Below are 26,855 nucleotides of genomic sequence, written 5' to 3' on the forward strand. Positions count from 1 at the left end.
GGATTAACCGCAGTAGTCAGAACCATCCCTTCACTTTGCCAGGTTGCTTGGAGAACTTAGAGTGGTATGAGGTGCTGCTGTCACATTTCTAGTCTGCATAGTTCTTGGATGGAAGCAAATTGTGAAATGTTTACTTCAAATTTTCATACCTTCATTTATTGAATATTACTATTGCAGGATATGGAGAGCTGAAGTTAAAAATAGTCTCCCACCACCTAATGTTCTTGATGCTTCATTCCAGCTAGACAGCTTCCTAATCACAAGATTGTCATGATCAGAAAATTCCAAAACTCCAAATGTCACCATGCTTACCCTCAAAACACAATAGATCAAGATTTTTCTACTCAAAACATTAGAGTACTCTTATTAGGTAGCCACCAAAACTTCACCCTGTTGATATACAAAGAGGTAACATCTGTAGCCCAACTAGGTAGTTACATGTCTCTGAGCTCTTCACTTGTTCGTGTATGGCATACAAGCACAGAGTTTGCATGTGGAAATAATTATCCATCATTGCCCAAAATTACAGCTGCAATATTAGAGTCAAGTTAAATTTGGCCCTAAATGTCTCCTCCTTCAGAAATACTCTGGAAAGTTCCCCTTAAGTTCAGAACTGTACCATAGATGATGGAGGTTTTGTCATTCCTTGATATTTTGTTTATTTACAGTAATTAATTTTGAAGTGTGGCTGTTGAGAAGCAGATAAAATGAAGCAGACTGTTTTTCTGCAAGTGCTGTGGCAAGAAGCAATAGTAAATTTTACTGAGATTTTAAAACATAGATGTTTTGAATCCTTTTCATGGGGGTGGGGTGGAAGGGGACATCCTGATCATTTTGCATCATGCTATAAGATGGCGAACAGTGAAATTGAAAATGTGATTGGTGGCAGATGGCATATAATGATAACCTTGCCAGGACTGATATGAACTTGGAATCGGACAAGGGGTGCATTTTTGACAAGTGTTAATGGGACATAAAAAATAATAATCGAAAGCCCCACTCCTCTCTTCAAATGAAACAAAATCAATTGTTAAGTCAGTCATTACCCTGTTGTTGTGGGAATATGTCCTAATTGGCAAGACTTTATCCATTTATTGTTAACAAAATGAAGTGTATGCATTAATACATGGAAGTGTAATGCGTCAGCCAAAGCACTTTGGTGTGTTCCATTAAGGAGTTTATAACATTGTAACATTTCCAAAATGACAATGATGTGGAGTAGTGTATCAAAACATATGTGTCTGATCCACAGATGAAGCATAATACCTAACATAGAAAAGGGGATTCATAATTTTATCACTAATAACATTTATAGTTCTGCTACTACAGTTATGCTTAATTATATTTCAGGCCATAAACTGATTATTACAAGCCTCAGGAAGCAATATATCTCCCCTTCCAGCCATCAAGAACAGTACTGCACAATTAACACAGTGCATTATTTTTGCTTCTTCCTCAGAAGTATAGATTTAAGCACAAGACACTGCTGGGGTATCTGCATTCTGCCTGCATAGATCTGACAGGACTAGAGCCTGATCCAAAGCCCATTGAAATAAATGGAAAGACTCACATTGACTTTAGTTGGTTCTGCATCCCTTTAAAGGGATATGGGGCCAACCTACCTGTACCATAATTAGCTGTTTTCAAGCCTGAGGGTGCTGGGCTAATATAGAGTCAAATGATAGCCTAATTAAAATCTAGGCTTCACAAAATGGGTTGAGAGAACTCCATAAGATGAACTACAGGATAGAGGTTAGGCTCCTATAAGAGATCATGAAGTAGGGTCTGTTGGAAGCAGGGAAGTCCCTAGCAGAGGCTGCCAGAGTCTCCTGGAAGGGCAGGCAGTGGAAACCTGCTAGGTAGAAGGGGCATTCAGGGAGAAATCCCTCAGATCCAAAGCTCAGCTAAGAGAAAAGGAGCAAACTCCAATAAATGGTAAACAGCAAGAGAGACTCCAGGGAAAGCAGCCTGGGAATCAGTACGCTATATGAAAGAGCAGAGAAAGATTTCAAGGTAGCCCAGAAGGGGCTGAGAACTGAGCCCAGGAGGTGGGCTGAAGAGTAGCCCAAGAGGGGGCAGGACTGTCTGACTTTTTGTTACCATGGAAGGAGTAATATGAAAGGTGACCTGGCCAGAAGGCTGGGCCACGGAAACCGTAGGTCACTGCAGAACCAGAAAGGCAGACAATAATGGTGTGCTAAAGCAAAAGAACCCCTGCATCCTGGTATGGAAGGGTGCTTTTCTGATGAGTGCCCCTATTACAAACCCTTAATGCAAAATTCTACCCCTTACTTGTAGTCAAAGTTCTGTTGACATTTATGCATATAATGTTGATATCAATACTACTTTTTCTTTATGCTCCATTTTTAACAGGATGTTTTGCCCAATTCTAAATGGCAGTTGAGTGCGTTTAGTAAGCCAAGGAAACCCAGTTAAGACAACAAAAGTTTAACTTTAGTATATTTGTATCTTTCATTGATGTCTTTAATAGTTTTAAATTCTGTACTTTTCATCTTTTTGAAGGCAGAGGGCCTATACACTGGGCAAGGGGTCTCCCCACAAAAATTGCAGACTTGGGCTCCATGTTAACTTCTATGGGACAATTCTGAGACCTTTATTCATATCTTCAGCCAGTCCTGCTGATTTAGCTAATGATCAGAATCTGCTGATTCAGCATTGAACTTTGGTCCTCAGATATTATGCTGAAGAGTCCTGAGATATACAGAGAATTTAGAATGTCATTAGTGCAATGTTGAACTGCTTTAAAAATGTGACTTTCCTCATTAAAAATTGTAAAATGAGATGATATTCCTGTTTTTGACAAATTTCTTACCAGCCATAGAACAACATGAAGGATTGTGAAATCCAGTCCCATAGTGGTCTGAATGAACCTGAAACTCTTAAGTTTGAGAATGCTGTAAGTCCTATTTTCTAGGCTTTTTCTGATGTGGAGTGAGGATGGACCTGGTGGTTTGAAAGGGTAGGAGTCGGTGTGTGGGTAAGATGATGTGGTTTATTGAATCCACTGGACGTTTTCAAGTATATTTTAAAATGGTTTCTACATGTGCTTTGGATGTTGGAGTGACATTTTAAAAATCTAAATAAGTGCCTCCAGATTCATGAGTGTGCACGTTCTCAACGGAGAATCCACAGTAATGGTGAAAAGCAATGAGAGTTTTAGGGGGAGAGATTGTATTCCTGGAGTATATTGCTAGTTATGAACAACATTCAAAAATAGGATGTGTGAAATTCTTTCTGAGGTGTAGATTGTTTGTATCGAGATGTGGGGGTGGGGAATCCCAACAAAACCTTTCAGTCATGACCATGAGCAAGTGTGTGAAAATGGAATTGGTAGCAAGGCCTGTTTCCAAAGTCAACAGTATGTGTCGAGAATGACCCTGCATCTAACCTGACACTCCTTGAGGATGACAGAATGGGGCTCTAACCACTTGCCATGGTTGTCATGTTGACAGACAAGCTGAAAGGGAAACCTGAATAGGATCCAGTTGCATGTGGCTAGTAGTCAAAAGATGGATTCAGTGGCTGCAAAGCTTACAGCAGCTGTTAGTGGTCTTAAAGTTTCAACATCTTGTATTTGCCAATAAGACACAGATTTGTTTTGCTTGCATGCCAGCATTTCCATGAACGTGTAACAGTGCAAAAAGCATTCCTGAATAAAGAGCCCGACTCTGATCTCCCAATAGGTTCTGTGTAAATCTACAAGTTTGAATGCTGGCATAAATAAGTCATTGCGCTTCTTCTTCATGAGAGTAATAATAGTGAGGTTCCCCCCTCCAGCTATAATCTTAGGGAGAAAAAAGGTGTGTTTGCCACCTCCCTCTATTTGTTTTTGCAAGAAGGCTGCTTTATGCTGCACTCAGACAGTCCCCCAGCTTTCAACCCTCTTGTCTGTCGCCCATCAGCTGCTAGCTGATAGATTCAGCAGCAAGAAGCAGCTGTGATCATAGTAGGACTTTCTCTATCCTTCTTTCAGTCAGACAGAAGACTGTGTAATTAGGATGCTTGTCTCAGCTCCCTGCTTGCCCTTTCCTCCTCCCCTACCAACTCTCAGTGGCTGAGGACAGGGAAAGATGTGAAGGGTCCCAGTAATAGGCTGGCATGCCTGGCCCACCAGCGGCTGCTCTTCTGTCCCTGCCCCACCTTTCCACTGAAGGGATGGGACCTTTAGGGAGGAGGAGAGAGGTACACAGGAAACTTGAGGAGGTAATATTCTTGTGGATGGGATATTCCTCAGAGAGAGATGGGGAAGTTGAAGGGGAAGGGAAGAGTCTCTTGGAGGAGAATGATGGGTATGTTTTGAAAATAGGGGGAGAGGAAGGAACCTTGGGGAGCAGACAGTGCAAATCAGGGAATGCAAGGGACCTTGGAGGGAGTAGAGGGAAGAAGTGAGGAATGGAAGATTTAAGGGTGGCAGGAGACACCGTTACTTTGGAAAGAGGATGGAGGAGGAGGAGGGGTTTAGTAGAAGATTCTCAGGACACTTAGAGAAAGAGGAGCCTGGGAAGGAACTGGAAAACATAAAAGGCTAGATTTTAGTTGTGCTGTCGGTCAGCCAGTCTGTGACCTGGTCTTTGGGGAGAGTTAAGATTTGGAGATAGAGAGGAGAGACAATGGCAGTGGGGCTGGGTGGGGAGTGAGGAAAGACTGAGGAGGAGTGAAGGGATTTGGTGAGCCGAGTGAAAGGATTTTGGGGGCAAAGGAAGAGGTGGGAGAGATGTAGGGTAGCAGGTGTATGAAGTGAGGGAATGATATGCTTGGAGACAGAAGCTGGAAAGCTTGAGGAAAGGAGGCCAGTGAGTGTGTTTTGACACAAGGGGAGAATGAAAGGGTTTTGAGTAAGGATGCAGGAGAGAGGTAAGCATAGAGGGATTTAGGGGGAGGGAGGAAACTTGAAGACACAGGGCATGTCTACACTGCATAAAACACCCATGGCTCACCTGTGTCAGCTGGCTCAGGCTGTGGGGCTAAAAATCGCAGTGTAGATGTTCAGGCTCAGCTGGAGCCCTGCTCTGGGACCCTCCCCCCTTGCGGATCAGATTCTCTCTTGCCTTGAGCCTAGACTAGTCTTTTACTAGTCTGTGCACAATGGGTGTAAAACACCATTATGATTTGGTATGACTTCATACCCACTTGGTGCAGGTCTGAATGACTGCAGAAGGTACAAGGCAAAAGGGGAGGCAAGACAAAGAGAAGCAGAACCTAAAAGCACCAACTAAAGACTGCTGCTGGAAAAGCCTGGGGGATCCCAGAAGGGGCCTTTCTGCAGATTTAAATGAGTGAGGTAAGAAAGAACTTAGACTCCTGGGAGCCTAATGGGGCAGGGAAGGGAGTACCAGATGCTGTGTGTGGAGGGGTTTGTTCCCACAACTTTGTAGTTTGTTCCAACTGCCGGTGTTCAAGGCAACCGCACCTGTGTTCTCCCTCTGTGGTCCACCAAGTGCAACCACTCATGGGTTTCTGGTTTCCTCAGTCATCACTTCTCTTGGGGGTAGACACATCTCTCTCCCTTCTGGCCGGGGTATTTCTGCACAATTCACTGCCTATGCTGAATTTCTCAGCAAGACAGACTCAGCAAGATAAATAAGTCTCCTTTGCCTTAGGCTATAAGCAGCATAATTTCTTAGTTATAAATTACCACACAGCGCTTTCTAAGCAAGCACATTTATTCTTAAATTAAAAGTGTTAGAGAGAAAAAATAGTTAAATAAAAAGACCCAAATAGGTGCTAATAAGCTTACCAGAGATCACCCAGCTCCTGCAAGGGCTTCAGCAGGTGGAGAGTCCTTCAAACCCCACCCTGGTTTTTTTTCTGTGGTCACAGTTCATAACCGCCTTGGTTCAGAACAAGCACACCCATGAATCTGTGCTTTTTCTCGTTTATATACTTTGGGTCTCTGATCCTCAGAGAGACCATGAATAGGTGGTCGATCAGGCGGCTCCTTGAGGCACAGCTTCAAACAACTGGGTCCAGAGGTGGGGAATTTGCATTCCGTCCTCCCAGCTATTTCCTAGGAAACCCACTTATCTGAAACAATGTGAATTTTTTTAGTTAATTCTTTGAAGCTTATAACCCTTCTCAGAGTTTACATTAGTCAGGTTCAAGTCTCCTCTCTAGAGTTGTTCCATACACTCCCACAATGACATATCAACATTTGCATTTTTGATACAATGAACTCCTGAACTCATTAAATTTAATTCAATGTCTTATCCAGGATATTATAGGAAATTGCCATAACTGTCACATTAACTACCTATAGTGAACTCAGATCAGGTAGTTAGAGCTGTGGTGATTTGTGCCTGCAATTCTCTTTCTGCAGGTGCAAACAAGGAGGCTGTGCCTTTTTGAAAATCTAGTCATTGATGTATTTTTTTAAACCGATTATGGGTCTAATTCTGCTCTCCTTTCCATGAAGACAGTGAGGCTGTATAACTGTAGCAAAACAGCCTTTGGCCATATATTCCTGCACTCATACTAGTACTTAATTGGCAGGGTTCTGTTGCACTTCATTTTTTTTCTTGGGAGTGTAACCTTTGATTTGTGTGTTTCCAATTAGTAGTTTAAAAATAAGGAATAAAATGCAACTGAATTCTTTAATGTTCCAACCTCCAGGCTGGTTACAGATAATTTAATTTAGTGGAGGAGTGATAGATAACATTGAAAACTTTATTTAATATTAAATAGAGAGTTAACCACTGCATTTGCACTCTCATTCTAAGATGAAACGAGATATTCAGGGGTGTAAAGAAAATGGGTACATAATCCTTTCTCTAATGGTGCCTTCATGGTGGATTTGTGTGCCTCAATTAAAAGTAGTGTGCTACCCTTTTTATAATCCATTATCATTAACACCTCCTAAATAATATTAAATTTACCTTTTACCATATCTGTATTTGTTTTGATCATTAGATATTTTCTCTTATTGGCTATTTAATATTAAAACATCATTAATTAACATCTGCATAAATACCACCCCAATAACCATCAATGTTGCTAGCATTGTCCAAAAAATAATATTTTATCTAATACACTTCTTAAGAACAAAACGTGCCTAGAATATGACCTCAGGTTATGCCTGACTTATCTCCATTTTGCCTCTGAATTATCTCCCTTCACTTTACTTATATTTTACCAGGCCTAGCTTGACTAGTGTAGAACCTTTAGGAAATAGATTTTTGGGCTCATTTTGCATCTCAACACCTTTCTATAGAACAGGGGTGGCCAACCTGAGCCTGAGAGAGAGCCAGAATTTACCAATGTACATTGCCAAAGAGCTACAGTAATATGTCAGCAGCTCGGCATCAACTCCCTCTCCCTCCTCCTTCCCCCGGCTCCCAGCACCTCCCGCCCACCGGCAGCCCCACCAATCAGCACCTCCAGCTCCCTTCCCGCACCTCCCAATCAGCCATTTTGTGGTGTGCAGGAGGCTCTGCGGGGGAGGGGGGAGGGCATTGCAGGCTCAGGGGAGGGCGTGGGAAGGGTTGGAGTGGGGGTCGGGCCTGTGGCAGAGCCAGGGTTGAGCAGTGAGCATCCCCTGGCACACTGGAAAGTTGGTGCCTGTAGCTCCAGCCCCGGAGTCGGTGCCTAAAGAAGGAGCTGCATATTAACTTCTGAAGAGCCGCATGTGGCTTCAGAGCCACAGGTTGGCCATCTCTGTTATAGAACATAAGGAAGCATCCTCCCTGTAGACTACAGGAGTTAGGTAAAATTTCATTACACTCTGCCAGCCTTGAAACCAGGACTGCTTAGGAAGCTTTGGGGAAAATAAGGCAGAAAAGCATCTGCTTTCTTCCACCTGCCTCTGTGTGCTGCTGCAGCTGTATGATTGAGCCAGCAGCCACTTCAGTAGCAGTTTTTAAATTGTTTTACACTATTAGTTAAATGGCTTTAATCAACATTTATTAGAAAATAAAGTATATTTTGATTAAAGTGCAGCCTCTAAGCTTTGGCAGATTTTAGTAGCAATTTGCCACTTTTGCCTTGTTTCCCATGGCTAGACTATTACTTGTGTAACTTACGGTGACAAAACACTAGCCTACCAATCCATTAGGAGTGCATGTGCTGTAGCTTTTTAATTGTGGGATAACGTTCTTGGCACTGGAGTTAATGAAACAATAAACAACTTTCTCAGTTGCTGAAGTAGTAGAGCGGACGTTTGTGTTTGTCTGTAAGAGCAGTTTATTGCACATCTACTGTTTCATGACAAACATGATAATTTCTTATATACAAATATGAATTCTTGTTCCCCATCTGAAGTAAATAGTTCCTTTGTGATTAGGAGGAATAAGCCGAGGGGATTTGGCTCTATAAAATCACTGCATATGGAAGATCACAGAGCTCTTGATGATGCTGTTAAACTTTAATAGAGCAGATGATAAGGGCAAAGCTTCCTCATGGACTACTGATAGTGCTGCTAGGCATGTGATTGGATGAAAGTTACCGGATACAAATTTCCAAAACTGATTCACATCTGTTTCAGCAAGTTGCTCTGTAGCAAAATTCTGGATGTGGAAGAACGCTGCATATAACAGTACGAGTTAGCATGTCCCCTCTTAGCTAACTACAGGAACTCCTCACTTAAAGTCGTCCCGGTTAATGTTGTTTCGTTGTTACATTGCTGATCAATTAGGGAACATGCTCGTTTAAAGTTGTGCAATGCTCCCTTCTAACGTTGTTTGGCAGCCGCCTGCTTTTTTTGGTCCACTGCTTGCAGGAAGAGCAGCCCGTTGCAGCTAGCTGGTGGGGGCTTGGAACCAGGATGGACCGGCAGCCCCCCATCAGCTCCCCACTCCCATAAGTTCTCTGTGCAGCAGCTGCCCAGAAGGCTATCAATTGCCTGCAGTTCAGCCAGGGGCGGCTCTAGCCATTTCGCTGCCCCAAGCATGGCGGCACGCCGCGGGGGTCGCTCTGCTGGTCGCTGATCCCGCGGCTCCGGTGGACCTCCCACAGGTGTGCCTGCAGAAGCTCCACCGAAGCCGTGGGACCAGCGGACCCTCTGCAGGCACACCTGCGGGAGGTCCACCGGAGCCACCTGCCGCGCGACCGGCAGAGCACCCCCTGCGGCATGTCGCCCCAAGCATGCGCTTGGTGTGCTGGGGCCTGGAGCCACCCCTGAGTTCAGCTGTCCCTCCCTGCACTGCCATGTGCTGTACCTGCCCTCTGCTTTGGAGCTGCACCCTGAGACTCCTGCTTGTTGTGGGGGGGAGGGGAGGAAAAGGGGGGCTGCCAGTATCCCCCTTCCCCCTGCTCCTGCACCCCATTTACCCCATCTTCCATAGAGCAGGGGGACACATGACAGGGCTCAGGATGGAGGGAGCTTGCTGGCAGCAGCTGTGGTCTCAGCAAGCTGATCTAATTAACAAGGCAGTGTACTTAAGAGTAGGGTTAGCGTACTTAAAGGGGAAATGCGCATTAGGGCAACAAAAATGATTAGGCGGCTGGAGCACATGACTTATGAGGAGAGGCTGAGGGAACTGGGATTGTTTAGCCTGCAGAAGAGAAGAATGAGGGGGGATTTGATAGCTGCTTTGAACTATCTGAAAGGGGGTTCCAAAGAGGATGGATCTAGACTGTTCTCAGTGGTAGAAGATGATAGAACAAGGAGTAATGGTCTCAAGTTGCAGAGGGGGAGGTTTAGGCTGGATATTAGGAAAAACTTTTTCACTAGTAGGGTGGTGAAGAACTGGAATGGGTTACCTAGGGAGGTAGTGGAATCTCCTTCCTTAGAGGTTTTTAAGGTCAGGCTTGACAAAGCCCTGGCTGGGATGATTTAGTTGGGTTTGGTCCTGCTTTGAGCAGGGGGTTGGACTAGATGACCTCCTGAGGTCCCTTCCAACCCTGAGATTCTATGATTCTATGATCTCTCTCTCTCACACATGGTGTGTGTCTCTGTTTCTGTCTGCGATGCTCTCTCCCCTCCCTCTGTTCCTGCTGCCTTGTAGAGTGTGAGAGTTAACCCTTGAGGGCTCAGCCAATTGCTAGTTCATCATTTAGCAGTAAGGCATTCCCTGGGAAATATCCCACCCTCTGACTCCTCCACCTCAACCACGCTTCGCAATCATCATCACTGTGTACCAGTATTAAATTGTTTGTTTAAAACTTAGTGTGTGTGTGTGTATGTATATGTATATGTGTGTATATATATGTAAAAATAGTCTTTTGTCTAGTAAAAAAAAATTTCCCTGGAACCCAACCCCCTCATTTACATGGGGAAATTGGATTCGCTTAACATCATTTCGCTTAAAGTTGCATTTTTCAGGAACATAACTACAGCATTAAGTGAGGAGTTACTGTGTATAGAAAAACTCAGACAATTTAAATGTAGAACCCAGTGACTTTTTTTCTCAGGTTTGTGTCTAAGCCTACATTAGTTAAATAACTGTATGAGCTGATGCTTTGTATTTCTTTTCTCTTCTCACCTTTGCTTGGTAGAGAATATCTGCACTGTACCAGCTTCAAGGGTTTTTTAAACATTGTTGCATTATTTTTTTGTCACGTATTAGGGCTAAGCATGCATATCTACACCAGCAATGTCCTGATATAAACATATATACCAGGTAATAAATAAAAACAAATATTTATACTCCTGGGCTTCCATGTGAGATGTCAAAAACAATATTTGAACAGAGAGAGAGAGAGACGATTTTATGGAAATGAATTGCAAAACTTAAAAAAAACGAACAAACAATAAGACCTTGAGATTGGTAGACACACTAGCTGAAGAAACCTGAAAGGTTTTACTTAAAGCTATTTTTCAGACTAATAGTTTACAGAGGAATGTAATGTAAAACATTGTTGCATTGGCAAGGAAAACTCTTCAATGTTCTTCAATAGAGTTGAGTACAAAAAAAATCACATTTGAGTGAATTAACGTGTGTTTATTTTGTTTGTCCTATGATGGCAGCACACAGAGTAGGAAGAGAAGTTTTTGCTTGGGGATTTAAAAGGTGCAATGGAGTGATTCCAGGGAATCGGACCTTCTGTGAAGTGCAGCTGGCTTTGCCTGCGAGTTTAACATCCACAGCAGGTACATTTAGGGATATACATAGTAGCATTATTTACAGGGCGTGAAGGAGGTGTGGTTGCTTTGCTTTTTAAAAAGCTAGCAGTAGCAATGGAAAAAATCAATACAAATGGATTAGTAAAACAGCGTGCTATAGGAGAAGTCATTGCATTGCCTGGAGTGAAATATTTACCAGAAAAAGCATTTCAAAGCACATTGCTTAAAATTTATCATATTTTTTTTCCCCTCAGAATATAAGCCAGTTTATGGAAGTCTTGGAAATGCACATTACATTCATAATAGCCATGACTCTGTTCCAACACGTTTGTTGCTTAGTTCTCTAGCTAATGTCTGCATCACCCAGCTTTTGAAATTGAGTATGTCTGCTACCTGTTTGTGGTGAGGAAGTCTCCTCTGAACCTCCAGTCATATTCAATTAAAACAGTTAACTTTAATGTAACTTTACTGTTCAAGTTACTAAAGTAAAATTTGTTCTTTAGTTGTAGTCAGTTTGCTACCTTTTCTAAATAAAAGGTCAAATATTCCATACTTGTTCTATAAATGCATAATTCTCATTGACATCAGAAGCACTTCTGTATTTGGAATATGCTCTTTGATCTCTAGTGATTCTTCATTTTCTCCATAATGTTAGACATCTTTTGACTGAGATTAATGTTTCAGAAAACCATGTAGTGCATTCTGATTTGTGCTTGATTACAAAGAAACTCCAGAATAGTCTTTTCTACCCTCCAGTAAAGAGACATTAATCAATTCAGTTGTCTGAACAGAATCAAGAGCGTTGACAGCTTTCCAGAGTTTCCACTTTGATAACCTTTTTGTACAGTATGTTGTTGTTGTTTGAGATGTCTTGGCAGAAAACCATCCCTGAGAATGAAAATGAAGATGGCACAGATATGATGGATGGAAAGCATGTGTGAATTCATTTCCTATTGATATTGCATAATATAGTAGAGTTTATTTAACTTGGATATATCTATCTCCATATCTCCTCACCGGATTACCATTGAATTTCCCATTCTGAGCTTTTAGCTCTTTATAGAGATCACCTAACTCCTTCCCAACTGGATCTCATAATCAAACAGGGCTGGTTGGTCATAGGCTCTCAAAGGGCCAGACTACTCAGTTACACTACTTAGTGCAATTTACAAAGGAAGAAGATACTCCTCCATAGGGCACTAACCAGCTATGTACACTAATATAGGTCTTCAGTAAATGGAATTAGTGGTTTAAGAAGACAGGAACTGAGGCCCAGCTCCTCAAGTATTTAGGTGCTTAACTCCCTATATCAGCGGGAGTTAGGCACCTAAATACTTGATCTCTTTCCTGTGTCTCTGAAAACTATAATAGAAGCCTGTTTTATCTAGCATGCATTATTTCAGTTCTTAAAGACCTTATTCATATAAAGAAAACAATCCCATTGTTTTATTCAATATTTTAAAAAATGTAGCTGGCAGCCAGCCTTACTATATCATGTTAAATTTCATGTCCTATAGTATCAATTCATGTTCTCTTTACAGCACAAAATAGTAGCCCAGTGAAAGACAAAACATTTAAATGAAGCTTCTTTTTGTAATATCTTAAAAAAAGAAAAGCAATCAAAATCCCAACGTTCTTGTTTACTCTTATTTAAGGTTACACATACCTCTTTCATACCACTAGGCAGGTAAGCATGGACCTTAGGATACTGTATTTAAGCAGGAGGCACTATCAAACTCAGTGAACATCTCAAAAAATTGGCATGATATGGCTTGGTGTAATTTGAGTTGGAGAGTTTAAACAGTCAGGCAGAAGAATGAAAGCGGTTTAAAAAAAGTTAAGGTGATTTGGATACTAAAGGATTGAAAATGGGTACTACCAAAATTGTTAAAACTAAGAAAGCAAGCCAAGACTTTGCTTAGAACTGCCCTGATGTATGTCCACCTCCATTGCAGTACATTCACTGCTTGGTCATTTCTTGGCAAACAACATGAAAGCCTTTGGTTTAACTTCCAAGGGAGGATACTGGCTTAATTATAGGAGAATTGGGATCTCTACTGCCAAGTGGGGAAGACAAGTGAAGAATGAATGGCATATGTTTAAACGTGTACACCAGATCGGAAGCTGTCCAGAACCATTCACTGTAACAGAGCTGGAACAGACAGTGGGTAGCATTAAGTGTGGAACAGCTGCAGGCTATGACAACATATCTCCAGAATTCCTGAAAAACCTTGGCCCCCGTGCTCGGTTTTGGCTTGTGAAATTCTTCACCAGGGTCATCAGTGAAGGTAGGCTACCAAAGATATGGTGCACCACAAAAGTGATTGGCCTCCTAAAGCCTGGAAAGGACCCAAGTCAAGCATCAAGCTATTATCCCATATCATTGTCAGTGTGCTTCAAAGTACTGGAGTGCTTGGTCCTACAGCACATATTACCTAATGTGGTCAGGGCTCAAAATTCTCTCCACATCAGCTTTTGCCGAGGCCAGAGCACATGCAACCAAGTATTCGCATTGACCACGTTTGTTGAAAATGGCTTCCAGAGAAACTTGAAAACAGGCACTGTTTGAATTGATCTAACAACGATGTACAATATGGTATGGCACACTGGCCTGCTTGTGAAGGTATTATGAAGCTACCTTGGGTCACAGAAGTCATTGAACTGTTCCTCCATGATAAGCAGTTCAGAGCCCATATGGGGGAGAAGACGAGTGCTTGGAGACGACCGAGCAATGGGTTACCCTTTCTCCAACCCTGTTCAACCTTTACATTTTTATTTATTTTACAAAAAACCTATTTGTAGGTTTCCACAGTTGGGCCATTGGATGATTTGCAAAGGCAATTCTATATACATGTTAAATTTCTATTTCTCTTCCCTTCTTCGTAATTACTAAGAATTGCTCAGAATATTTAGATTTTTTTCCATGTGGATTCCTTGTTTATTATATGGATGACACATCTCTCCATTACTCTTCTTCACTCTGTCAGTTCTTGGCTTTATTATAACTTCCTTCTGCTCACTTAACGCAGGTTCTAAAACCTGAAAATATCCTGGTCCACAAACATTCCTTTCAGTTCCACATCTCAGTTATCTGTAAGTTTGCCTATCAGCACTTTCAGAACTTTGCCACAGTTGTCCTTATCTTCATGTAAATACCTTCATATAATTCATATTTCCCTCACATAGTAACAGTACATGGCAATTGCTTATACAGTGGAGAGCCACAAGTAGTTAACAATATAAGAATTAAAATACTGGGTCAGACCAGTGGTCCATCTAGCCTAGTATCTTGTCTTCCAACAGTGGCTGATGCCATATTTCAGATGGAATGAATAGAATAGGGCAACTACTGAGTGGTCCATCCCGTGTCATCCAGTCCCAACTTCTGGCAATTCAGTAAAGTGCTTAGGTTAAATGACAAAAATGCAACTGGGTTCTGAAAATGTTGTTTAGAATAAAATAGATGACAATATGAGCTCTTCAAATAGTTCTATATCTAGCAAACTCAGAAATAAGAAAATGAATAATAAAGCATGATGGGGGATTTAAAATTAACTAATAAGTTAGGTAACTAATAAGTTAGGTATTTTATAATGTTTTTTTCCAGTTTAAGAGTTGCCACTTTTTTTTCTGAATGAAGTCCATGATAGGGAGGAAAAACGAAGACTAGTACAAAGCCTGATTAAATGTCAAAGGTCCATGGGTGAAATCCTGGCCCCATTTGACTTCAATGAGTTTTTTCCATTCACTTCAGTTAGGCTGATTTCTCCTCATGTCATCTTCTTCACTCTAAGGGTGAGAAGATTTCCTTCAACATTTCCAACAATCCATCAGCAGATTTTACATCTCCCCAAATGCGAGATTTATTATTACACATCAGCTTGAGCTTGGCACAACATTTATCATGGCTGTTTTCCTTTCAGACACAAAGGTTAGCTTCAATAGGAAACTTCTTTCTTCTGAACAGGGCAGTAACATTCAGAAAAGAATTCTAGTGCCTTTTATATCTATTTCCTCCTTGGCCTGAGCTGACTCGTAGAATTCTCTTACAGTCATACAGCTTGACAAATAGAATTAACACAGTTCCACTCTTCCTGCCTTTTCTTTTCATGGAATGTTAGTAACCTTTTCAATATAAATGTTAGATCAGTCTTAGTGTCTCAGTTAATCGATGCAGATATTCGTATCCATGAAACTGAGTGGCCTATTGTATCTTCACTCTTAAGGTCCTTATAGTGCCACAGTTCTATTTCATATTTAGGAGTCTCAGTTCTTGTGGGTCTTACCTAATTATTTTGTTCTCTGTTCACATGGGATGCTGCATGCCTCAAGCTAGAGCCTTTCCACAGCTATACTCATCCATAACTGTATTCCAGTGCTTCTGCCACTGAAGAGCTTACACTCATAAAATTAATGCCATGAATTACATAAACACATACCATTATGTTGTTATGCTATCCCAGGGTTTTTTTCTGACATTTGAGTACACAACCATGCAACAATAATATTTTATTAGCATTAGATGTGAATGAAAATTTTCATATTTTTTCCAACAAAAAGAGGCCATAAAAATGAGTTTTTGTGGCAAATTAATATCTCTGAAATAGTCTGGTTTTTTGTCCAAGGTTCTGCAATTTTTATCAATTTTAAAAAGCATCATACTTTATTTACTCAAAATATTATTTTAGGTAAATAAAAATGTTCAATAATGAATTCAGATATGATTTCAACAATGTTGATTAAATATCACAAACATCTGCCAAAATAAGTCCATTTCAAACCCCATGAAATGGAAACAGTTTCAAAACTTCCCTCAGTGTCTTTTTCAACCTATCATGATTAACATATTTACTCCATAATAAATTTCCCAGGTGCTTTAAAAACATGAACGGTATCACTGTCCAGAACTTCAAAGCTCAGTTGGTTTTGAACAAATTGGTAGTGGCCTATGTAAACTCTATTATCTTGAACTTTTGAGTAGTCTTCAACATAAAACATTTAATAAAACATTTCCTGAAAGATTGCTTTTATTTTGCATAGAAACCCAGACAAAAGTGATGGAAATAACACGGTATTAGCTTGATAAAATGGCAAACATCCCTGCTAGACATGTTGAGAAACATTTTCAAACACACAACTCCCATTGACATCGGTGACTGGTAGGTGGGAGTTCAACGCCACTGAAATTTGGGTCATTTCTTTAGATGCCTAGATTTAGGGTACGTCTACACTACGGGATTATTCCGAATGTACATAAACCGGTTTAGCAAAACAGATTGTATAAAACTGAGTGCGCGCAGCCACACTAAACACATTAAATCGGTGGTGTGCGTCCACGGTCCGAGGCTAGCGTCAATTTCTGGAGCATTGCACTGTGGGTAGCTATTCCGTAGCTATCCCATAGTTCCCGCAGCCTCCCCCGCCCCTTGGAATTTCCAGGTTGAGATCCCAGTGCCTGATGGGGCAAAAATCATTGTCGCGGGTGGTTCTGGGTAAATGTCGTCAGTCACTCCTTCCTCTGGGAAAGCAACGGCAGACAAGCATTTCGCGCCTTTTTTCCCTGGATTGCCCTGGCAGATGCCATAGCATGGCAATCATGGAGCCTGTTTTGCCTTTTGTGACTGTCACCGTATGTGTACTAGATGCCGCTGACAGAGGCGATTCAGCAGCACTACACAGCAGCATGCTTTTGCTTTTGCATGACAGCAGAGATGGTTACCAGCCATACTGTACCATCTACCATACCATAAATCGGTAATAAGATGATCATGGTTACCAGTCCTTTTGCACTGCACCATTTGCTGCTGTCATAAGTGCCCCTGGCTGAGATCAGCCAGGGGCGCAAAAGCCAAAATTGGGAATGACTCCCTGAGTCAATCCCTCCTTTTTGGTATCTAAAAATAGAATCAGTCCTGCCTAGAATATGGGCAAGTGTACTAGAGAACCACTGTATTATAGAACCAGAGAGCACAGCTGCTCTGTGTCAGATCCAGCAGAAATTATGAGCTGTATGCTATTCACAGGGGGTGCTCCTGCAACAACCCCACCTGTTGATTCCGTTCTTCCCCCAGCCTTCCTGGGCTACCGTAGCAGTGTCCCCCCACTTGTGTGATGAAGTAATAAAGAATGCAGGAATAAGACACAGTGACTTGTTAGTGAGAAATGAGTGGAAGGCAGCCTCCAGCTGCTATGATAGTCCAGACAGGACATTAAGCAGTGTGGAGGAGAGGAGCCCAGCATCCCGCTGCTAGTCCAGGGGCAATTGAATCTTTTCTTTACACATGAAGGGTGGGGGCTGATGGAGCTCAGACCCCTGTTGCTATGATGAGGACGGTTACCAGCCATATTGTACCATCTACCAGGAAAAATTAGGGCCAGGCACCATTGATCGACCTCACGGATGCTAGTCGGCATGGTTACCAGTCCTTTTGCACTGCCCCATGTGCCAATAGGCTGATGATGACGATGGGTATCAGTCTTACTGCACCATCAGCCACCCATGGCGGGGGGGGGGGGGAAGCAAGGATGTTGGTGTTGAGTGCTGCAGCATCGCGTCTATCTGCAGCATTCAGTAAAGATAGGGTGACATGTAAAAGAGTCAAGAGAGGATTGTTTTCCCTTTCATTTCTGGGGGTGGGTGGGGGGTGCGTAAATTGCCGAGCTATGCCCTGACCCACCGCGGACACTGTTTTTGACCCTAGAAGCATTTGGAGCTCAGCCAAGAATGCAAATGCTTTTCGGATACTGCAGGAACTCTGGGATAGCTTGAGTCCTCCAGTCCATGAGCGTCCATTTGATTCTTTGGCTTTCCGTTACGCTTGTCACGCAGCAGTGCGCTGAGTCCCTGCTATGGCGTCTGTCTGGAGATTTTTTAAAAATGATTTTGAATTTCGTCTTCTGTAACGGAGTGCTGATAGAACAGATTTGCCTGCCCTTACTGCGATCACATCCGCATGGTCCATGCTGGAGCTCTTTTTTTATTTTGATTTCGGACTGCATCGCCACCCGTGCTGATCGGAGCTCCACGCTGGGCAAACAGGAAATATTCAAAAGTTCATGGGGCTTTTCCTGTCTACCTGGCCACTGCATCCGAGTTCAGATTGCTGTCCAGAGTTGTCAGTGGTGCACTGTGGGATACCGCCCGGAGGCCAATACTGTCGATTTGCGGCCACACTAACCCTAATCCGATATGGTAATACCGATACTAGCGCTACTCCTCTCATTAGGGAGGAGTACAGAAACCGGTTTAAAGAGCCCTTTATATCGATATAAAGGGCCTCTCAGTGTGGACGGGTGTGGCGTTAAATCGGTTTTACGCTTCTAAAACCGGTTTAAACGCTTAGTGTAGACCAGGCCATAGGCACAGATGTTTGAAGATTGAGGCCATTAGCTCTTTTAAATCTGTGCACTGGATGGCTAAGAATGGATTTATTTGGCAGCCCTTCATTGTTTTGTTTTTAACAAAACCCTGTAAAATTTCTTGTGATCTAGTGTCAGTGGACTCTCACAACCACTTATTCAATTACTTTTAATTAGAGGAACAAGGTAAACTGTACTATGTTATGCAGTAAACAGCAGTGAACAAATATATAAAAAAGCTAAATGTATCCAGAGTTTTTAACATGTTGAGCCTGATTCCCATTTACACTAAAGGTATGTCTACATGGCGATCAGAAGTTTGACCACAGGAAGCATAGTCATACCGCAGCTAGCATTAATCTAGCTGTCATGAATAGCGATAGCACTGAAGTTGTGGCAGCGTGGGCTAGCTTCCTGAGTACGTACCTAGGGTCCTGGGCGGCTTGTACAGCCCATACTAAAGCCCATGCTACCATGGCTTCACGTCTGTTGGTACTTGTGCTAATGGTAAAACTAGCTCAGGTGTGTCTACTCGTGCTGCAGTCACATCTCCAGTTGCAGTGTAGACAGAGCCGAAGGGCCCTTTGCACTGCTCTGAAAATATAAAGGGGCCTTAAAGTGGGTTAATGATAATCTAGGCCTGTTATACTTTTCCATTTGCTTCAATCTGACATTGATTGTGTGTTCGATTTTCTTATGTGGCTTAGATGAGCATTGGGTGGCAATAACACATGAATTCCAGGGTCTGCAATATTTCTGTCATATTGCAGTGTAGAACTAAATCATTTTTTGTAACATTTTAGAACATCCAGTAGGAGGTTTTTTCCCCAAAAAACAATTGTCCAATTCTTATGGCTCGTCTAGCACTAAAATAATTATGCTAGATATTAGGATTATTCCTGGCCTTGTGAGAAATCTACTGAGGAGACCACTGTGGGCTTTGAATTTGTCCTGAATTTAAATTAAAAAAGCTTTAAATACAACCTCTGATTTTAGGGCTGATTATCTGTTGAACACAGACCACGTAGAACGGAAATACAGATCTCCAAATCACTTTTACATCTGGATTTACAGAGAAATAGCCGTGTACCATATGTAATAGGGTATAGTATGCTAGGATTGTTGCAACACCTACAGTATTCAGAGATCTACTAACATTTCCAGTTTAAGCAATATTTTTCTTTAGCAGTTCCAACTTTGCATTTGATTGGGCTAATACATGATTTTAGATATCCTTTCTCCCCTCCCCCGCTACCCCCCCCTCCCCCCCGCGGATTTCTGGTGTATTATCCTGGTGCTTATTTCAAATATGTGACCCAGCAACATCACCCTCTAACTTTTGATAGAATTGCATCTTTGGATTATGCCTACTTATAAATCTTTTTCATAAATATTTATTTTCATTAGATATCAATGATGAGTATAAAACACTAATAAGTATTTAATGCTACTTTCATGAAACACTTGTAATTTAAGAACAAATGTTACCTACCTTAATACTGTTATAGGATACAAGTTTCCAATGTGCCCAAGTTCCATTTTCAGAAGTGTTATAAGCCTAAATCCCATGGAAAGTCAATGGGACATAGATTCCTAAATCTCTTTTGAAAATGGGATTTAGGCTGCTAAATGATTTAGGGACTTTGGAAAATTGTACCCATAGTCTTTAAAATTTGGAAGCTAACGTCTTAAAAATACAAAGTTTTCTTTTTTTAATCTACCACTCAAGTGCTGCAAAATTACATATTTAAAAGAGAGCCACTGTTTGTCCATGATACTGATGTTTAACTTTAGCTGTGCACAGACAGATGCTTCTGTTCTCCTTGCTGATTGCTTAACTAACTCTATTCAGTCCTAGAGGGTTGCTGACATAGATGAACAAGATACCATTGATGATGCTGATGACAAAGAAGGAAGACAAGATAGCAAAGTCATGCTGATTTATGCTTTATAAGATAGAGATACAAAACTAATGTTATCTAGTGAAGAATGTTGTTTTCAGTCTTCTAATAGTTTTACAGTCAATAGAATAAAATCACTTGTGTTTTATAAAGCTTATCTGACAGTGATCCTCTAAATGTTGGCTGATTGAGATATTTTCAGCTGCTGGCCTGGAAATAGAGTGAAACAATATGGTTTCAAAAAACCCACTAACGACATATTGAGCAGATCAATGACCTGATAAGATCTGATCTGGTTTGTAAGGGGCTAAAACTTCGGCATGATTTAAAAAAAAAATCAATAACTAAATAACAGTGATTATAAACTGCTAACTTCTAAGTCCTAGAATGGAAACTTTTCTTCTAGCTATTAAATATTTGAAATGAAACTTGTTTATATCACATTAGTTTGAACCAACTACATGTCTGATTTAATAAGTGCTTTGTTTCAATTGTATAGTAGTGCCACATCTTCTGCTTTGAAAAATTGATGCAAGTTTTTACATAATTCATAATATGCCTGATGAGATGAGTGAAAAATGTTTAATGTATTCATGGTATTACTTCTATAACATTTTCAAGGTCAGACATTTAGTTGATGCCAGATGCTAATTCTGTCGATGTTGACACGTTTATTTGAGGTAGTGAAATGGCAAAGACACCGTTTATGTGACTTGTGTTGTCTGAAATACATGTAAAACACTGAAGGCTATAAACCTGATTTACAGGTGCTTTCCATATGGTAAGAATTCTTCATATTATAGGCTATGGTTTAATTAAAGAAGTGACATAGCCATTGAAGGTCTGCAAAGGTTCATAAATAAAGCCATAATTACGGCAGCCAATCCCCCCCCCAAAAGGACAATACTAGTTGCCTCTATTTACAACATTCACATTTTGGGTTAAGTTTTGTGTTTCTCTCTCCAGGGGAAATTGTACTTGGCTATGTATCCCGCAGCCTTCACGGAGTGGTCCATAAGGGCTCTGCTCCTTTTGGAGGAGTAACACTGCAGCAGCAGGAAGAGTGAGAAGCAGACCTAGGATAGCAGGCCAGTCATGCCTGTTGGTTCCCTACCTCTTCCAGATCCGTGGACACCGAGACTCAAGGTCTCCTTAGCAGAGAAGGATGAAACTTGGGATTTCCAGTTAATGAGTAACATTGTATGTGGTGGCGTTATAAAGCTCGTCTCTCTCACCAACAGAAGTTGGTCCAATGAAATATATTACCTCTCCCACCTGGCCTGTCATGAGAAACTTTGGCAGTTTGAAATCTGAGTTTTTGCAAATTGGAGGTGGGGGCGGGATAAAACATTCAAAATTTCTCACTAAGTGTAAATCCCCCAAAATTTCATGTTGGAAGCAACAACACTTGGTATCTTTAAAATGAAATATGCTCCCTGGACTGGCAGCTTCTGTGACTGAAATGAACATTCTTGTTAGTTTCACCACTGCTATTGCCTATTTGAGCTGCCCACCTGCAGCTGGCAAGAATCTGGAAGCCCTGGGTTCCTACGCTGGAGAAGTCCACATGGCAGAGATGCCCTGGAACCACGGACCCTAAAATCCGGTCCCTGGACCTTCAGGCTCCCAGCTCCACAGCAGGGAGCCTAGAAGCCGTGAGAGGCCCCAGAATTTCCAGGCTCCAGAAAATCTTGACTAAAGCCAGGGCTTCCAGGTACCCACTATGCAGCAGGGATCCTGAAAGCCTTAGTTTGTGCTGGGGTTCTCAGGGCTTCCAGGGCTTCTTGCTGTAGTCCTGGGAAATGGAAGTACTTAGAGACCTGTTTCTAGCTGTGTCTTCCAGGACTTTCAGGACTGCCATGCTTCTACCTTCACAGTAGGGATCCTTCAACCCTGGAAGCTGGTAGGCCTTCCCTGGAGCTGCAGACCTAAGGGTATGACTATACTGCAGCTGGGAGTGAGTCTTCCAGACCAGGTAAAAAAAAATAGCTGTGTGGATACTAAGGAGTGGGTAGCAGCTCAGGCTATCAAGCCCACCTGATCCCCTGGGTCTGAGTTCAGGGTGGCAATCCATAGTCTCTGCGGGAGCCACAATGACCACTCTGCTATTTTTCGTGCTCCAGCTCAGCTATTATGAGCCTGTCTATCTGGACTGGGAGGCTCACTCTCAACTGCAATGTAGATATACCCTAGAACCTTGGAGTTCTTGGCCTCAGGGCAGTCTGCATAGCTAGCTCCCCAGGAACCTACCAGGTGAACAGTCAAGGTTATCATAAACAGATAGTTAAGGGTTAAGGTCTGTTTTACCTGTAAAGGGTTAACATGTAGTACCTGGTGACCACCTGACCAGAGGACCAATCAGAGATAAGATTTTTTCAAATCTCTGTGGAGGGAAGCCTTTGTCTGTGAGAGAACTGTTTTTGGATCTAACAGAGGACAGTCATGTCTCCAAGTTCTCCTGGAGTAGTTTCTACTAGTTAATAGTGAGTATTAATTAGAAAGGCGAATTAGTCTTATGATTTGATTTCTATATTTGCAATTGTGTGTTTGCTAAAGGAAATGCTTTATTCCTGTTTGCTGATATTACTTTTACTGAGAAAAGGGGGAGAGGGGATTCTCTCCAGAGATTGATAAGGTTATACCCTATGAGTGTCCAGCCTGGGCTCATAGAGATTCTGTATTTTCTTTTTATTCTTTAATAAATTCTTTTCTATTAAGGACTTGTTGGTCTTTCCTTGGGTGGATTCTCAGGGAAAGGGGAGGGGGAGGTATCCCTCTGTAGTTGGATCCCGGTATCTCTCCTAGGAAAAGGGAGGGGGGAGGAAGCAGGGGGAATGGTTTGTTTCTCCTGGGTGTGAGAACTCCATGGATTTGGGGCTCTTGGAATCCCCTAGGATTTTGGGGAAGGACTGTGTCTCAATCCACATTTCTTGATTGAGTGGTGGCAGCGAGAAGGAACCCTACCCTAAGGGTTAGGGTGGTGGCAGAATACCTGCGGGTCCCCATCTTTGAACCCACAAGCTCAAAGTGGGGGTGAGATCCCATAGGACATGGTGGCAGAATACATGCGGGTCCCCATCTTTGAACCCACAAGCTCAAAGTGGGGGTGAGATCCCATAGGAAATGGTGGCAGAATACATGCGGGTCCCCATCTTTGAACCCACAAGCTCAAAGTGGGGGTGAGATCCCATGACATGGTGGCAGCGGAGTTTCGAACCCATTGTTACAAGGAGTTTTTTTCAGCTGGGCTACGCTGAAGGGAGCTATTCTCTTCTTCTAGAGCAGGAAAGCAACCTGAGAGAAGAGGGAGTTTACAGTTTCAGCCAGGTTGGCTGGAGGGAATTAAGTTTTCCAACAGGCTTTGTTGGAAGCAGTTTTTCTTTCTTGTTGCTTGGACAGGCAGCTTGAGGAAAAGGCAGTTTGAAGCAGTTTTCAGGGTTAGGAGTTTTTTTTTCTCTGCTGGCTATGCTGAGGAAAAACTCTTCCCTAGAGGTGTGTCCTTCCTTTGTGATATCAGGTATCACTCAGGATTCCTAAGGTGGGGGGAAGTGCTCGACAAAGTACATTCCCATCCAGTGGGGAAAACAGGTTTGGGGGGGGGAAGACAGAAACCCTCCAGCCACATTTTTTTTCCCTGTGTCTTTTGAAATCCTCTGGAGCCAGGGAATACAAATCCCTGAGAGGATTTACTAGACTTTTCTCGCAGGTACTAAGTAGCACCAGCTTCTTCTTTTTTTTCTTTTTTCTTTGTCTGCTTGAAAACAGCTAGGAAAGAGGTGCAAGTTTTTCTAGGAGGCTTGTTAGAAAGGACCCCCACTGTGAGGTACTTAGCAAGTTGCTAGAAACAGGACAAACCAGTTTTCTTTTTTGGTTTTCTCAGTATATCAGCAAACAGCAACTACACATTTGCAAATGAAAAGGTTTTGTTTCTTTTCTATTCAGTCTCTCGGGAATAGAAAGGGTTAGGAATTGGGGAAACCAGTTCACTGACTGCAGAGGGGTGTGGCCAGCACCAAAAAGCAACACCAGCAAGCCACACATAAAATTCACTGACTGCAGAGGGGTGTGGCCAGCACCAGAAGGCACTGTTCCCCATCCCAAGAAATTTCCCACCTACATGGCAGGTGAGGACACTAAGGCCTTCTTCAAAAAGGTTAAAAGGACCTGCCATGGGTACAGCATCCCTGAAGACCAGTACAAGGACTGGTCAGGAAAGTGGACTTTTGCTGTCTATGACAATTATTCCATCCCCATGCTATTGGGGGAAGACTTGGCCAACCATGTGCAGCTGGCCAAGAGGGGGGGGAGTGGTCACCCGCGGCCAGGCCGAACAAGCAGGCACTCCCATCCCTGTTCCTGAGCCATCCACCAGGACCCTGTCTGTGTTACCAAAGACCCAGACAGAGGTGGTGAAACCGGATCCCATGCCAACAACTACAGCAGCCATAGTACATCCAGTCCCAGGACCGGAACTGGAAAAGCAACCAGCGGCAGAACCAGCGCCAGCACTGATGCCAGCGCTTGCAACTCCACCGCCAGGGGGGCGCCAACGGGCCTAAACTGGCAGAAGCAGCAAACAACTCTACCCAAGAGGCTCAGCCAGAGCCTGATATATCACCTTGTGCACCAGCGGAGAGCGGTCCACAGTCAATGGAAACAACCTCATCACCTACATCGCTCCCAGAGGAACTGGTGTCTCCCGCCTCAAGGGAACAGTTCCAGACAGAGCAGGAAGCCGATGACAGCCTTAAGAAAGCTTGGGCGGCGGCACGAAGCAACCCACCGCATCTCAGCTCTTCTATCCAATTCCAGGTTGTTGTAAAACAAGGACTTTTATATAAGAACATTCTTTCTGGTGAACACCAGGAAGGCCAGCATCCGCAAAGACAGTTGGTAGTTCCAACTAAGTATTGGTACAAGCTCTTAAGCTTGGGCCATGACATCCCAGTGGTCATTCTGGGGTGAACAGAACCAAGGACAGGTTGGGAAAGTCCTTCCACTGGGAGGATGGGCAAGGACGTCGCCAAGTATGTCCGGGCAAATGCATAAAAAGTGTTGTTCAATGTCAAATATCTTGTTGTTTACATACTTAGTAGTATATGTAATAGTGCATGTGTTTTGTTTATCTGTTTATTTTACAGTTCTAGGAGGAAATCACCACCAGTAGTTCCCACTGTTGGCGATTTGGGGGGCGTGTCATAAACAGATAGTTAAGGGTTAAGGTCTGTTTTACCTGTAAAGGGCTAACATGTAGTACCTGGTGACCACCTGACCAGAGGACCAATCAGAGATAAGATTTTTTCAAATCTCTGTGGAGGGAAGCCTTTGTCTGTGAGAGAACTGTTTTTGGATCTAACAGAGGACAGTCATGTCTCCAAGTTCTCCTGGAGTAGTTTCTACTAATTAATAGTGAGTATTAATTAGAAAGGCGAATTAGTCTTATGATTTGATTTCTATATTTGCAATTGTGTGTTTGCTAAAGGAAATGCTTTATTCCTGTTTGCTGATATTACTTTTACTGAGAAAAGGGGGAGAGGGGATTCTCTCCAGAGATTGATAAGGTTATACCCTATGAGTGTCCAGCCTGGGCTCATAGAGATTCTGTATTTTCTTTTTATTCTTTAATAAATTCTTTTCTATTAAGGACTTGTTGGTCTTTCCTTGGGTGGATTCTCAGGGAAAGGGGAGGGGGAGGTATCCCTCTGTAGTTGGATCCCGGTATCTCTCCTAGGAAAAGGGAGGGGGAGGAAGCAGGGGGAATGGTTTGTTTCTCCTGGGTGTGAGAACTCCATGGATTTGGGGCTCTTGGAATCCCCTAGGATTTTGGGGAAGGACTGTGTCTCAATCCACATTTCTTGATTGAGTGGTGGCAGCGAGAAGGAACCCTACCCTAAGGGTTAGGGTGGTGGCAGAATACCTGCGGGTCCCCATCTTTGAACCCACAAGCTCAAAGTGGGGGTGAGATCCCATAGGACATGGTGGCAGAATACCTGCGGGTCCCCATCTTTGAACCCACAAGCTCAAAGTGGGGGTGAGATCCCATAGGACATGGTGGCAGAATACATGCGGGTCCCCATCTTTGAACCCACAAGCTCAAAGTGGGGGTGAGATCCCATGACAGTTACAATGTCCTCCTGCCTTTGATTCATTAAAAGTCTGTTGAGCCTGGCTTGCTTTCGCAAGAAATTTCAGATTCTACGAACAGGCATTTTCCAACAAAACTGTTCTTTTGTCAGAATATTTCTGAACAATTCTACTCCAGAGTCCTCCACTGCTTCTCTCCACCAGCCCCTGGGAACAGGTGGGCAGGGGACCACTAGCTCCCTTCCCCAAGGGACTGATCTGTTAGTCTGAAAGGGAGGAGGAACAGCAGCAGCCAGCAGGGGGCATACATAGTCAGACATGCCAAATCGATTTGGCACCGATGGCATGAGCAGAACTCTGAACTGAATAGTGGAAGTGCAGAGTGAGAGAGGTTAAGTGCTGATGTAGGATTGAAATGATCCTGGAGTGCAGAGAAGAGTGAGACAAATATCACTAATTTAAACACAAGTGGTGGTAATAAAACATAATAGGAA

At 42.7% G+C, this 26,855-nt stretch overlaps 1 protein-coding gene across 1 annotated transcript in view; it reads left to right on the forward strand.

Moving 5' to 3' along the window:
- PXDNL (peroxidasin like) overlaps positions 1–26,855 on the forward strand; it is a 282,705-nt gene that overhangs the window by 59,671 nt on the left and 196,179 nt on the right. The gene's annotated exons all lie outside the window — the stretch shown is intronic.

Source organism: Mauremys mutica, chromosome 2, assembly GCF_020497125.1.
Source record: "Mauremys mutica isolate MM-2020 ecotype Southern chromosome 2, ASM2049712v1, whole genome shotgun sequence".
Taxonomy (NCBI): Eukaryota; Metazoa; Chordata; order Testudines; family Geoemydidae; genus Mauremys; species Mauremys mutica.